At 37.0% G+C, this 15169-nt stretch overlaps 1 long non-coding RNA gene across 1 annotated transcript; it reads right to left on the bottom strand.

Moving 5' to 3' along the window:
* Positions 1–903: 903 nt before the first annotated feature.
* LOC133815922 (uncharacterized) lies at positions 904–3819 on the bottom strand. The gene is made up of 2 exons (XR_009884908.1): positions 3784–3819; positions 904–1870 (listed from the first exon to the last, which is right to left on the bottom strand). It is a non-coding gene; the product is annotated as an uncharacterized LOC133815922 (long non-coding RNA).
* Positions 3820–15169: the final 11350 nt, after the last annotated feature.

Raw genomic sequence — 15169 nt, 5'->3', positions numbered from 1 at the left:
AATAATATCAATTGTATTATGAACAATTCTCATCCATTTATTATCAAATTTCCTTTTATTTTATTAAAAAAAAATAGTAGGGTTGTTCTTTGAATTTATCATAATTAGCAAGTAAAGAATTAATTTATCACTATGTTAACAAGTAACGTGCAATTCCTTTTCGACATTTAGTTCTCTAAGTTGTTCACCAAATAATAGATAGTGTTGACATTCAACAAAAGCATATTTTTTCGGCATTTTATTAAACAACTTGAATGCATAATAACAAATAGCAACAACTTTGAATTTCAAAATCAAACCATTTGGACAGAGATTAATATACATAAAATAAAGTAGGAGTTGTGTATTCATATACAAATAAATATAGTATAATGTTTCACAAGAGGTTGGAGAAACAACAACAAAAGGATTGTTTGAGCATAAAAAAGAAGAGAAGATTTTAAATCACACTAGGAGATGCCTATTTGTTTAAATAAAAGATACAAATTATGAAAATAAAATAAGCATACAAAACAAAACTAAGTATAAAAAAATCTACTAAAAATCGGACAACATATTCCCTAATTTACTAGCCTAGCCATCTGTCACAATCAAAACCAACAATTCAAACAAACCAAACAACACACGAGTTTTCATCCATATATCCATGCAGCACACAGAATTCTCGGAACCTACTTCACTAAGAAATGCAAGTTTTCAACCTTCCGTTATCACCGCAGAACACAGAATTCCCAAAACCTACTTCACTACGAATGAATATCTAAGATATTCAAACTCCACTAAAGTTATACAAATTCTATTCAAAATTATAAAAGATTGAAAATTAAAAAAAAATCAAATACAACATATTTCTTGCAATTAGCTACCAATCCAATGCTTTAAAAGAATCACTAAAGCATTTATAAATCATAAACACATTATAAAGACTATCACTCAAAAATCTTCCTTAAACAAAATATAAATTTAAAGCAACTGGATCCTAACAAAAAAAAAAGAGTATTGTTAATTCCCATTACAATTACCAGCTAGCAAAAAGTACTTAATGAAGAGTTAAAAACACTCTCTCTTACCAATCCGTATATGATAAAAACAAGAAGAAAATCAGGAAAAAAAAAAGTGAATGCCATCAATTTTGAACAAAATGAAAGGAAATGAATGCTAGTATGCTAGTCCACCTGCTATATCGTCTTCCTTGAGCCTTCGTCGAAGTTATGAACCTAGCAAGCCATCGTCATGTAATCTTCCCCAAGCTGTCATTAGCTACTGCAGTAAGGGAAACTTGCATAAATTTCACACATCACACTTCAAAATCCAATATCACAAACAACCGGTTTGCATCATAAAAAGAGAACCCAATAGATACAAGAGTGCATATATATACTCATAACTAAATTAATGCTAAGAAAGCTAACTTTCAGAATTAAATCAAACAACTTATTGCAAATAAATCATCACATACAAATAAATAAAAAACCTAAATAAAAAAGAAAGATATCAAAACTTTTGGTCAAACAAAATTTAGAAAATGCCAGAAAACAACAAGAAGAAAACTCCCCAATCCTCTGTTTTAAAATGTCCCACCGAGTGTCAATGTTAGGAGCATGAGGCAAAACAAATAACAATCCCTTTTAAAGATCATATGTTGTATATAATAATGCTATTTGCAAGGCAAAACCCTATTAAATATATATATATATACACACACAAGAAAATTAAGTGAAGCATTACATACCATATACCATGAAAGTTTTACCAATATTAACAACGAAAGCATCTGGGTTATGAGTAATGGCATGCCATTCATCGTCTACAGACAGATGAATTACTACTATATAGGTTTTGAATAGGTTGATATATACCTTGTTCAAACCTGCAAAATAATAAGAATAATAATAAACAGAATTTGAAAGACGAGAGGAGAAAGGAGAGAAGTATTTGGTTCCTGAAACATAAAAGAGTATATATTGTTCATTAAGGTCATGTGCTGCTATTGGTATTAGAGTATCTTGCCTCTTCAGTGATCAATGAATATTAATATTACTATATATTCATAACTATTTTTCAGTTATCAATGACTATTAATGTAATTAATTTATCTTTATATAAAAAATCATATGTATATGGTTGTGAATTATAAATTTAAGACTTGTACATATAATACATGATATTTCATATTAAGACTAAGATTGACATTATCAAAAGATATAATAAATCTAAAAAAGTAAAACAAAACTGCTATTCAAAATGTCCTAAAAATAACTGTGAAAGAACAGTGAAAGCTTATATTGCCTAACAAAAGAGATAGAACTTAAACATCAAATAATTCAAACAAGTATATGTATGAAGATGCTTCTCAGCGTCCTAGATACTGAGATACAAGAGCTCTGCAAGTCTCTTCAGCATATAATACTGGATACTGTAATAATCTCATATCACATATCTATCTGAGATCATCAACAACAAAGATACATAATAAAATGAGCTTTATAAGAATCAATACAAGACATAAAAACCAAAACCATTCATAACTAAAAGAAAACATATTGTGATTGAAACTGAAATACTTATGATTAATATATCTTATTCAAGCTTTTTTCCAAACCAAAATTCACTACAGCTCTTAAAAAATCCCCAAAGTGAAGCAATTGGCAACAGAGTGCAAGTGGTTCAACCATGTATATATGCTAAACAGACCCACTCAACCCAGTCCATAAATCACCGGCCTCCAAACAGAAACTTAACAGACCAATAAAATACTTGACCATAACAATCAGCAAGATCAAAAATCTGATCTCAACAATCTCAATAATTTTACCAAGATGAAACCCAACTAGTCTACAATGAACACTTCTACCAAATACAACATGACTAAAAAATGTCACTTCTTCTTTTACACTATGTGGATTGAATGTTTGGAACAACACTTGCTTGAAAAAATAGGTGTGCTTGTATCCAAATTTAAATGAGGGTCCTTCAACTTAATATACCATGGTAGAAATCACACCTTAGATCAAGGAGATCCACCTAAAGCCCTTGAAATTCTTTTTGAACTCATACTCTATGAAAAAATATACGGCCACACATATGGTCATCTTGTAATATGCTAAGTTCCTAGCAGTAATCTCAATTTACAAAAAATGTTATCCTTTCTGAAAGTTCATATGCTTATAAAAGACTTTACTTTTAGACTACCTAAACTCTAAACTAAAGCTCTACAAAGAACCCCCTAAGTTATTTTAGACTGCGTAAACTCTAAACTAAAGATCTACATTATCCTCAAACTAGCTCAACAGAGAAACTAGCTTAACACAGTATATGGCAATTCTTCATGCTAGTGTACCTTTGCACTCAGTGAAGCTAAGTAACAGCAATGAATCCAATAAAGGTTAAATTGTGTGTTATGTGTCAGCTTACAATGATTCTAACAACACGAACCAATTTGATTGAGTATATCATAATCTTGACACATTTGTGGTGACAACTACCAACATAAAGGAACACATGAAGGTTTTGAAGCAACAATGACGTTTTTGTTTTTTGTTTTTTTTTTTTTTTTTTTAAAATTACAACTTGAAGAGAAACCCAACTGAGAATATTTAAAATATGTGTTTTAATCATTTAAGAAAAGAATAGCCCAAAATTTGTTGCATTGACATAAAGTATTTAACTAATTTAAACACCCTAGAAGAAAATAATCAAGAAATAACAAAAATATAGTTCAATTAACGAGTACACGTACATAAAATGAAAGTTTGAAACAAAAATGTAAATACATATATGTACCAATTCCACGACTGGCACCAATAATCTAGATAACCTGAAACAAAAGTAATAAACAAGAATTAGTATAATTCATTCACAGGAAAAAAAACAATTTTCTAGAAAAAGAAGAGAACTTTGAATTCAGCTGACCTTATCTTCAATTTCTTAATGCTTCGCATGCCTTTTGGAAATCAAAGTAAAATCCCCTAAACAAGTTTGAAGATTAAATTTTCAGTTTTAGAGCTAAATCAAGACAAAACTCAAAACAATCATCAAACCTAGAAGAAATCATTTGTTGAAGTAAAACCATGCCGAAGTCGAACCCATCGCACAAACCACCCCTGTAAGCACCATCACACCCACGACTGAGCCACCCTATAGAATCCATGACCCAACATCCTTGTTACACGCCCCAAGCCTCAAGCCCCATAACCCTGGCGCACATCTGCAACAAATAGAGAGAAGATCGGACGAGGCAGTGTCTCAAAGAGAGAAAGAAAGAGTAAGGGAGCGAGATAGAGAGAGAGAGTTACCGTCAAAAAATGGTGTTTTCGTATCATCCCCATTCGAAGCCTGTCTGTAACGCCCTGGATAGCCAAGACTGTTATGCTGTGTGTTTATAAAAGTGCTAGACTTGCTAATCAAGTCATTTAATTAAGAACGTGTTACTGAAACTATAAAGGAACTAGGGTTGAAAAGTTTTGGTCTCAAAAGTTACATATCTTATAAAGAAACATTTCCAGTTTACACGGGATCCCAAAAATGTTAAGATTAAAACCATTTACAAAAGATTCAAGAACTAAATACAGTATTAGCCATATTAAGGCAAAACAGATAATTAGGCAATCTCAGTCCTGATCCACTCCTCGGCCATGGCGACCGAACAGCTGGCTATGTACATTCAACCCTGCAGCTCTCCTTCTCAGGATTGGTCCAACTTGCCTTTGCCTTTACCTGCACCACGTAACATCCGTGAGCCAAGGCCCAGCAAGAAAATACAATAACAGAGCATAAGCAATCAACAGACAATTCAATATCTCATATTGCATATCATATTCTCAACCATATAAACATTCATAATAATCAAGTATTTAGCATGCTAAACACATCAAATCATATCATATATCAATTTACAATTGATAACTAGGGTTAGTGCCCTCAGGCCACACCCTCCGTTATCCCACTGACTCCGGCCCGCTTAAACCAAGCTCAGTGAATATTAAGTTGTCCTCGGCTACCAGTGGCCAAGCTGCGCCCTGTGCGCAAGTATTGTGTACGGCACCCTTAGGCCGCTATCACATGTCCCATGGCATAATACCATCATTGACATTTAACAGTTATTGTAATGCCCTGGTTACCCTAGAACAGTTACGGTGAACAGTGAAAAACGTGGTCTAGGTGTTATTATTAGGTTAAGGTGGAAAACCAGTAAAAAGGAAAGGATACATTTCATTAAGTAAATAAACTGCTCATGAGCCTTTCAAAATATTTACAAGCTATTCATAATACAAAAGGGTCGCTACAGTTTCAAATATACAATCCCCGCCGGCCTAAGCGGCAAAAATAGGGTAAACCCCTAGTCCCTCTGAGAACTCCTTGACCGTGGCGGTCAAGCGGCCCAATATGTACACCACATCGCCCAAGCTCTCCACTCAGGGTTGGTTAAGCTTCTCCTTTCCTTTACCTGCACCACACAGCACCCATGAGCCAAGGCCCATCAAGAAAACACAATAAAGCATGACATAATATCAACAATGATCATAATAACCATTCAAGACCAACAGTTCAGTACAGATGGGTGACAATAGCAAAAGTCACAAAGATGGGTACAACTCCCTCTAGCCATGTGACGATGGGGTCACCTGGGCTTAACTGATAAGTAGCTCTTTCATAAGTTTGATCAGGACAGGTGCATGGTGATTGGTCACCAACATAACCTTCCTCCCGACTCTAGAGTCGTAACTGTGGACAACGTCCCCTAGCCATGTGACAAACAGTCACCGGGGTCATATACCTTGGCTAAGTACATCTGGTCTTAGACCAGGCAAGTGCTTATAAGTTCTTCGACCTTAGGGTCGGTCCCGCATTAATGCCATGGAGCTATTCAATGTGTGATCATCGACTTTAGAGTCGGTCCCTGACTAGTCAGTGCCATAGACAGGTAATCAGCGTTCACTAGCATTTAATATGCAATCCATGTCCACAAATATCAACCAACATGCTTCAATAGTAAACCATGCATGTCATATACCTATACAGGGTGCAACTATGTTCATACACTGTTTTCTTACCTCTGGTTCGAGTGAGAATTATTATATGAACGACCCCTGAGAACGATCAACCTTTAAATCCCTTGACGGTCACCTGGTCATAACCAAAATATAGGATTCATCAATAAAAATGATAACTGAGGGTTCCCAAACCAAAATCTAGACTCCGGGACACCAAACACTACCCAATCGGGTACTAGGCTCAACCCTGAGGCCTAAGGTTTGAATCCCCAAGCTAAAAGCCACATTCTGGCACAAATGACCTTAAGGGTCGCGGCCCTCTCCTGCTGCATCGCGGCGCACCCCCAAACAGAAAGGGGCCATCCCTGCCAGACGCCAAGGGCCGCGGCGCCCAGCCCAGAACAGGCAAAAAGGAAGCACGCGCACCAGAATTCTCCCCTGTGTTTTTCCTCTCAAACCAGCCCTACAAACCAACTCAAAATCTCTTCCAAACACCCATTTAAACCTTCAAACATTACCCATAACTCCCCCTCATCAAAACCCAAACTTATCATCCATCAAAACCTCTTCAAATCCACACTTCTATCAAGAAATCAAAATTGAAAAACTAAAAAGGAAAACAGAGCATAACCTGAGTTCAATGAATCAAAATCACCTTAAAACCAGCTTGAACCTCCCTCACTAGCTGAACCGAGTCCACTTACCCAGCCTTTGAATTCCCTAGCTTGAATCCCCACCTAGAACTCAAAAACCTCAAAGGAAAGATGAAGAAGGTGGTGTACGGGAAGGAAGAAGCAAGTCTCTGTTTTTGTTTTGTTTTAATCCATTAGCTTCTACAGCCAGCAGCCACTTATGTCATATATATCCCAAACTTAAATGACCAAAATACCCTTGAGCCACCTAAAGCCTCTAAAACCACTTCAAGAGTAAAATTGGCACTTCCACTTATCCTGTTAATCATAATTAACGCTTCCCAATTCCTGCTAATCTCAATATCCTCAAACACCAATAGTTCACATCCCGTTACCCTAAAATCCCCGGTAACGCTCTAACCATTAAAAACGCCCCGAGACTCACCCCGAGCCCCGAGCTCAAATCTGTTATGACCAAACCGATAAATCACAATTAAAGATCGTCTCATGCCGAAATACTCGAACCAATCCACATTATAATGTGGTCTCACAATATATCATTGACATACAAACAAGTATACAATTATACCCTCAATGGGCCAAATTACCAAAACACCCCTGTAAACAAATGTGGACTCACATGCATGCATTTAACATCATATCATAATATAATTCTCATAAACATGCATAAATACACTTAATGGCATAATTAAACAGTTATGGCCCTCCCGACCTACTTACCAGCCATTAAACCATACTAGGGAATCTGGGGCATTACAGTTATTGGGAGCTCTTAGTCTCGTCACATCACAAACATATAATCGGGTGCAGTTTTCTTACCTTTAGATTCGCTAGCTTTGATCACTTAACACCTTGAGCACGATCCCTCTCGAGCCCTAGCGCTCACCAAATCACAACCATAGGTCATAGTCATCACCAAGTCTCAAGCCCAAAACCTAGCCTCGAGACCAATCCCAAGCCCCCGAGAAGTCCTAATTCCACCAAACAGGGTGGTGGAATCGAACCCCGAACCCTTGGTCAAAAACCCTTGTAAATAACCCTAAAATCCCTTTCTGAAAACAGGGCAGTGCTACAGCGCTCTAAGGAGGGCGCTACAGCACTACAAGCAAAACCAAAATCCCCCAGAAAGCATGGCCTAGCGCTACAGTGCCCAAAGGCTAGCGCTATAGCTAGTCACAGACAGCCAACACCACATTTTCCCTTCCCGCGATTTCCCCGAGCCAAACTTAACCAACACTTCTCCAAACCTTCACCAAACTCAAAATCAAGCTCAACAACATGTCTAACTCATCCCAAGCATCACAAATACTCAAAACCCAATCACATATATCCCTAATCTCAAAATTAACCATAGACACTCCTAGACTCAGAAGTCACCAAAACACAGTCAGAACTTCAAAGTTTAAAGCTCAGAATTTATACCTTTGATGGAAGTTCGACCTTAAGTTGCCTCTAGACCTCCTTAGCTTGCTCTTCCTCAATCCTTAGCTCCAACTTCCCTAGAATTCCCCATCAATTCAGCTTAGACACCTTAGTTAGAAATCAAAACCAGAACTGAAGAAACTTCAGAGTCTTACCTCAACCAAATGGCCTATCCTTGCTAAACCCTTTCCAAATCTTCAAGCTTAGCTCAGAAACCTTATGGCTCAGTTGACCTAGCTCTCCTCTGAATTTTTCTCCAAGAAAGCACAAAGAAATGGTGAAGGAGATCACCAACCGACCCTTAGAAAAACAGCTCTATTTCCTCCCTTTCTTTTCCTTCTTTCCTCAGACTTCTATATTATTCTACCATTTCCACTAAGTATAAAGCCTCAACATACTTATCTCTGAGAAGCCAAATGACCATAATGCCCTCCCTTTTATTTTAAACCTTTAAGTGCCTCTAGGGGCATTTTGGTCATTCTACCCAATTCCCGCTAATTTCCTCTAGTGTCTCTAATATTTACAGCTTAATTCCCGATACCTAACTAATCTCCAATTATATTCCTCAATATCAAATTTAACCTCAATATATTCTCTAAATTCCCATTTATACCCCCAGCTTAATTCCCGCCGTGACTTTTTCGCTAATCCGCTCGCTAGGATCGTCTCGAATCATAGATCACAGATATATCCACATAATAATGTAGTCTCAAAAATTATCACACACATATATACAGTTATGCTCGCAACGGGCCAAAATTACGATTATGCCCTTCTAACCTAATCAGGGCCGACATGCATACTAATAAACATAGTCATGCATCTCAAATATTCAAATAGTCATATAACATGCTTTAAATCATTAAATCACATATATTCCAATTATGCCCTCCCGGCACACTAATCAAGGCCCTGAAGCCTTATTAGTAAATTTTGGTCGTTACACTGTCTCCTAGAGAAGCCTCTGTACGTACCCTTCCATTCATCCAAGCCTTCTTCATTTTTCAGCCATGTGAGAAAGAGAGAAAGAGATCGAGAGAGACACCTAGCATAGGAGAGCAGCAGGGATGGTAACTTAGGGTAGAGAGAACCAATTTCAGCTGAAAACAAAGTTAAGGCGCCATTACTATTTCACTTAGCGCCATAATTTCCTTTTTCGTGTCTCATTAATTAATTGTTTTATTATTTAGGTATTTATTAAATTAATTTATATTTTATTTTATTTTATAACTTTCAATTAATTTAAAATAGAGTATAATTATATTTTTATTTAATTGTAGAGTATAATCATACTTGTTTTTTTTTTTAAAAAAACATAGATAATTTATATGGAATTCACAAAAAAAACATAGTAAAAAAAATTACAACTAATAAATTTATAGAAATTTTAAAATTATTTTACAATATTTAACCAATCAATAAAACAACACGTTTTTAACTAATACTAATTTTATAAATCTGTTCAAGAATAATATAGTTAAATTAAATTTAAGTATAATAAATTTTAATTTTAATATAAATATAAATATTATTATAAAAAAAAAAGTTAATAATATGAAAAATTTCGGAAAAAAAATCTAGTTTTAAAAGTCACCACTCTTAAATTTTTTATTCAGGTTTTTTAGGACTCACTTATGTTTTTAGGACTCTCATTGCAAGTCCTAAAATGTGATTTTTAAGGACTCTTAATGAGTCCTAAAAACTCCAGAGATATTTTTTAGGACTTACATTTAGGTGCATGTCCTAAAAAGGTGTCGTGTAAAGTGTATTTTGTAGTAGTGTCGTGTTTATGTTTATTGGATCTTTTGATTCGCTCGTTAAAGTCTCCTCGAATGATAAGGCTAATGACTTTAGTTATGGAGATTCAATATCATGGATGGCTGGGAACATGAATTACAATAATGGAACCCATACTGTCCTAACGGATCGAATATTGGTTCCCTTAAGGGTTGATTCTGGAACTAATGTTATTGAGCTCAAATCTATAATTAGATTATAGATTAACTATTCGCTAGTGAATTAATGGTACTTAAGGATCAAGAGGTAATTAGAAGGGTAAAACTGTAATTTTGACCAGCTGTAATTAACGAACCAATAATGGAGGACAAAACTACATATATTGATTATATCAATAGACTACTAGAGAAAACTCTGTAAATATAATTCTATAAATACTTAAAGTGCAATTCTCTATTTATAGTGGAGTAATCGTGAAATTAATAAATAAGATTATTATATTAAAGAGTTTAATTAATAATATGGTTTATTGGAGCTTCGTATTTTAGGTCCATGGTCCCCAGATCACCTATGTCCTACATTGTCAAGGGTAAGGATGTCAAAAGAAAGATTTATAAAGAGAAATGACTAAATTGCAATGGAATTAATTTTTCAGGGCAATGAAATAATTATGTGATAATTATGGGTAATTGATTAATTGTAAATTAATTAATTATTTAACTATATAGTTTTTATTTTGAAAAACTATAGGTTAAAATTAATATTAATCTTGTTTGGATTAATATAAAGAGAGAATAATAAATATCTTATTTATAATATGATATTTATTTATTTAATTTAAAACTGATATTTTAAGATAAAATTAATTTTGAATTAACTGATATTTGTGTTGGGTAAATATATTGTCTTAAAGATTGATTAAACAAACAAATGAGAAAATCAAGGAAACCTGATACAGGCTTGGGCGACACACACTATATTGTACAGTGTGTAGCGCCTAACATCATGGATTTAATCCCTGGGATTTGAATTTTGAATTTCAAATAATTTTGTTTAAACAATTATTCAATTATTATTTTTAAATATGATTGTTGACGCGTTTTTTTCGCCAACAGTGTATTAAGAAATTAAACAGGTAGATTAGTGCTAGATTATAAACTGTAACGAAATAATTAACACTCTCTTGAACACGCACAACTTTATACGTGGTTCAGTGGTTAAAATCCACCTAGTCCACAAGTCAATATTATTACTTTTCTCTCTCTATTTTTGTAGAATTTTGGTAATACAAAAATGGTTGTCCTCTTCCATGTCCATTATTCCTAGTATTTATAGGGAAATTTCATGGACATGTTTGGGTAACCGCGTGAATAAATAAGGCATCTATTTAATACAGATTATTTCCATTTACATTGGGATATGATTTGATAACAGAATAGAATATACATTTATTATCTTGGATAATAAATGATAGATATGTGATATAGCCTGAGAATTAATGAGCGTATAAGAGTCTCCGGATCTCTTGGGATCCTTCAGTATGCGTTCTGTCCGAGTTTCCATGAGCTGAATATCTCACTCGAGCTCATATTCAAGGACTATCTGAACCCTAGCTCGTCGTAAGCTTAGAGTGCCCAAAGTTGGAATTTGTTATTATAAGTCTCGAACTCAATTGTTATCCTGAGAGGCAGTTTGATAATAACCTATGTATCATGTTGTCCAGCCCTCAAACTCGAGATGTTCACATCATTACTAGCCAGATATTTTACTTGGCTATTTTTCCACATATTCATCTGCCAGCTTACTCGAGTTGAGTAATTGAACTTGTTTTAATTTCAGGGTACAACATTTGCCCCCCTCCCCCCCCCCCCCCCCCCCCCCACCCCAAACTCCAGCTCGTGCTTGATCTCGTCACTTTCTGATAGGCACAGTAGGGGCTTTTAAGCTTCTGCCATGTAAAATCGTGCCTCCCCACTACTCAAGTACTAGACACGTGTCTGCCTGCATATGGTGTCTGTTCGGGTTTCGAGGACTGTGGCAACTGTCCTATCAAATTTTTGCCACTGTATGGTTCATTTAATCTTGGTCTTTGGATCTCAAACTAACCGGACGACTCGAATTAATTCTCGTTGTATATGTATAAATAGGATGATCAGGCCTGCAACCTCGCCACCTTTTCATTAAAAAAAAATTATTTTTCAAAGAAAATAAATTTTCCCTTTTTCTCTCAAACTCTTCAAAAAAACCTTCATCGCCTTTCAGAATTTCAGAAGCTTTCAAGGAGTATCCTGTGGACATATCAACATCTCTTTGAACGAACATATAATCTGTAAGTATTTCCTCACCTTGTTTGAATTTTTCAATTCTTTATTTTCCAGTGAATTTTTTACTTCGAAAAATTCTCTTTGCTCAATATCGTTTAGGCTATGTCTGAGTGTAAATAGGAAATAGGGTTCGGTTTAGGCTAAATGCATGAAATCAATCTTATTAGAAATAAGTTACTCATAAAACTGGGCAAATTTTCTGGGTTTTTCTGAGAAAATTCTAATGGTAAATAAGTTTGAATACATGTTTGGGGTGTAGAAACCGAAGGGGTTTTAGGTTTAATCCAAGGTAGCTTAAATGTTATGATTCCTTAGGCGGCTTTGCATTAAACCACTTTCAAAAGGAAAATAGTGAGTTTGACGGATCTGACACATGAATTCCGAAGTATCAGGGAATTTTAATAAATTGAGGCGCATGGCCTAGGACCACGTGTGAGACCACAAGTTGAGGCTAAGACACAGCCTAGCTAGTATAATTTTTCAAATCTTGAAAGTAAACAACTTAAACCTTTGGACTTCCGTACCTACACAACTGTAGCTAGAAACCATTTAGGTCGCCTACTAAAAGGTCACTTTGTCATCAGGCAATCTGAATCATGGCACCCACAAAGAAGAATTTCATGAGCTCCTCTGCTTAGAACAAAGATAAAGGTAAGCAGGTCGCCCCCTAAGTCTCTCTTCCTTCACTTCGGTCCTGTGGTGGAGAGAGAAATCATGGTTGACCCCAATGCATTCTTTGAGCCCAAGCACATAGTCTCACGGATTAAGACTCTGGGAAAGGTTAACAAAATCCTACTAATTCATAGGATAGAGATGGGAGCTGATAGACTTATTGCCCGACCTGTGCTGGAGGGAGAGCGGAGCTGTGCTCCCTTCCAAGATGACTATGGGCTTGGAGTGATGAACACTTAAAGGTCAGTGCCTTCCTCCCATTGGACCAGTATTTCACTGACTTTCTGAACTACGTCCAACTAGCTCCTTTCCAACTCCCCCCAAACTCATACAGGCTTTTGGCAGGGTTAAAATATTTTTTTCAGAGGCACGAGTGGAAGGTCCCCACTCCAGCAGCATAATGTACTTATTCTGCCTCAAGGCCAGTCCCGACCAGAAGGGGTGAGGTGATGGTTTATACTACCTTACTTGTTTCCCAAACTCCGCCTCTGTCATCGACCTCCCTATCCACACAAATGACTATAAAGATTTATTCTTTATGTCAAATGGGTTCAAGAACTGCGACCATCGATACTTCAACCGTCCTCGCAAGTCTTCTATCTTTGTGAATTCAACACGTGAACTTTTTATCACTTGTGCAATATATATTTTTTTTGTTTAAAGATTTTGACTAAGTTGGGTCTTTGTGCAGCTATATTCAGGAGGACAGGGCGGTCTGTGACCCTCGGGGGTTAGTACGAGACCCTGTCTAGTTTTCCTCTCGGGGAGAAAGACTATCGTCAGATTTTGAATGATGCCACCATGGTGGCTTGCAATCTAATCAGCAAAGGCCAGACGTTAACTCTGAGGACCTGAGCTCATCTTCCCATCATCACTGAGCTCCCCCCTTCTCAAGGGACCTTGCCAGCCAATGAGGACGCCGAGGAGGAAGAAAATGTGGCACAGCTGGTGCAAAAAAGGCGAGCTCTTGAAGATAATCAAGGGCCCGATCCTGATCGAGCCGCGTCTGGGGTAGCAGCCGGCCCCTCCGGCCAAGGTAGCCCATACCCTTACAGAGAGTTAGATCGGGTTGCTGCCAGTTATAGGCTAATTCGATTCAACCCTAACCATCTTGTTAGTCATCACCCTACTGACCCAGACCTAAACACAACCCTCCTCCAGTGAGTGGACCATTTGGTGGTACACTATGATCATAGCTACCCCAAAGGTACCATCATAGTTGACAACACTCTTAATTTTAGATCCACCATTTTTTAGGAGTATGGGACAAACCATAAGTCATGACCTTCCCTGCTTCAGGGCACGTATGCTTCTGGTTTTAGGCAGTACATAGATGATTCCAACCCCGAGGAAGAACCTAAACCCCCTAGGATCCAGGAGTTCATAGCTTTAGATTATCCCCTACCTCCATTAATCCCAAAGTTAGAGGTTGTGCCTAGCCCGTTCAATACCACCGAGCTGATCATAATAGATTCCTCCCCTAGAGTGGAGGGTAGGGTTCTTGCTCTTCATTTTGTGTTTACAATACTTTTGAATAACTATTTCTGTAAACTAAATCCTCTGCTCGCTCTTTTTCAGATGAAGAGATGGAACGTCCCGGAGCTCCAGATTTGAGAGTTGTTTTCAATGCCAGTGGGACCGGAGCTGGTCGAGTAGTGAAGAGGCCTAGGGTGACCAAGAAAATAGATTCGAAGATGGGAGGTACCACCAAATCTCTGTCTAAGGACAAGGGTGCCAGCACCACCCAGGAGTACCCACCAAGAGAACTTCGCCCAACTCCAGTAAGAACAATTACTGTCAAACAAGCTCCTCCTCCTCCTTCTGGATACATACCTCCCTCAAATCCTCATGTGATCCAAGGTGAAGATCCCACTGTCTAGATCCCAGTTAAGCCACATGACCTAGACAAGATCCCCGAGGCATTTCAGGGTATTGTGTTAGAGACGACAAGCCACATGGTTGGCCATGCTTACAGAGCCAACACCAGAGATTTAAGGCCTATTGAGGAGCGCAACTCTGAGGACGTCCTCAAATATGACATGGGGATGAACCTTACTGTGAGTCCCTTTCACTCCTATAACCTTTTCTTTTTCTTTATTTAAAAAAAAAAACTATTCTTGACTTGCTTCATTCTTCTACAGTCTGCCCTGGCCCAATATCGAGGCATAGCTTGCGTAAAACCCAGGGAGGAGGAACTCCGAGCTACCCTGGGCACCGCTCAAGAGAGTGACAAGACGCTAATAAGTCGGGTATGTCCTTGACTATTAAGCCAAGCTTTTCATCAGCTAACATAGAAGAATCCTCGACTTATAAGTCGGGCTTCACAATTAGATAACTATATAAGTAGCTATTATTAGTGGCTACATCA

Source organism: Humulus lupulus, chromosome 2, assembly GCF_963169125.1.
Source record: "Humulus lupulus chromosome 2, drHumLupu1.1, whole genome shotgun sequence".
Classification (NCBI taxonomy): domain Eukaryota; kingdom Viridiplantae; phylum Streptophyta; class Magnoliopsida; order Rosales; family Cannabaceae; genus Humulus; species Humulus lupulus.
This window is presented reverse-complemented; position numbering and strand designations above follow the sequence as displayed.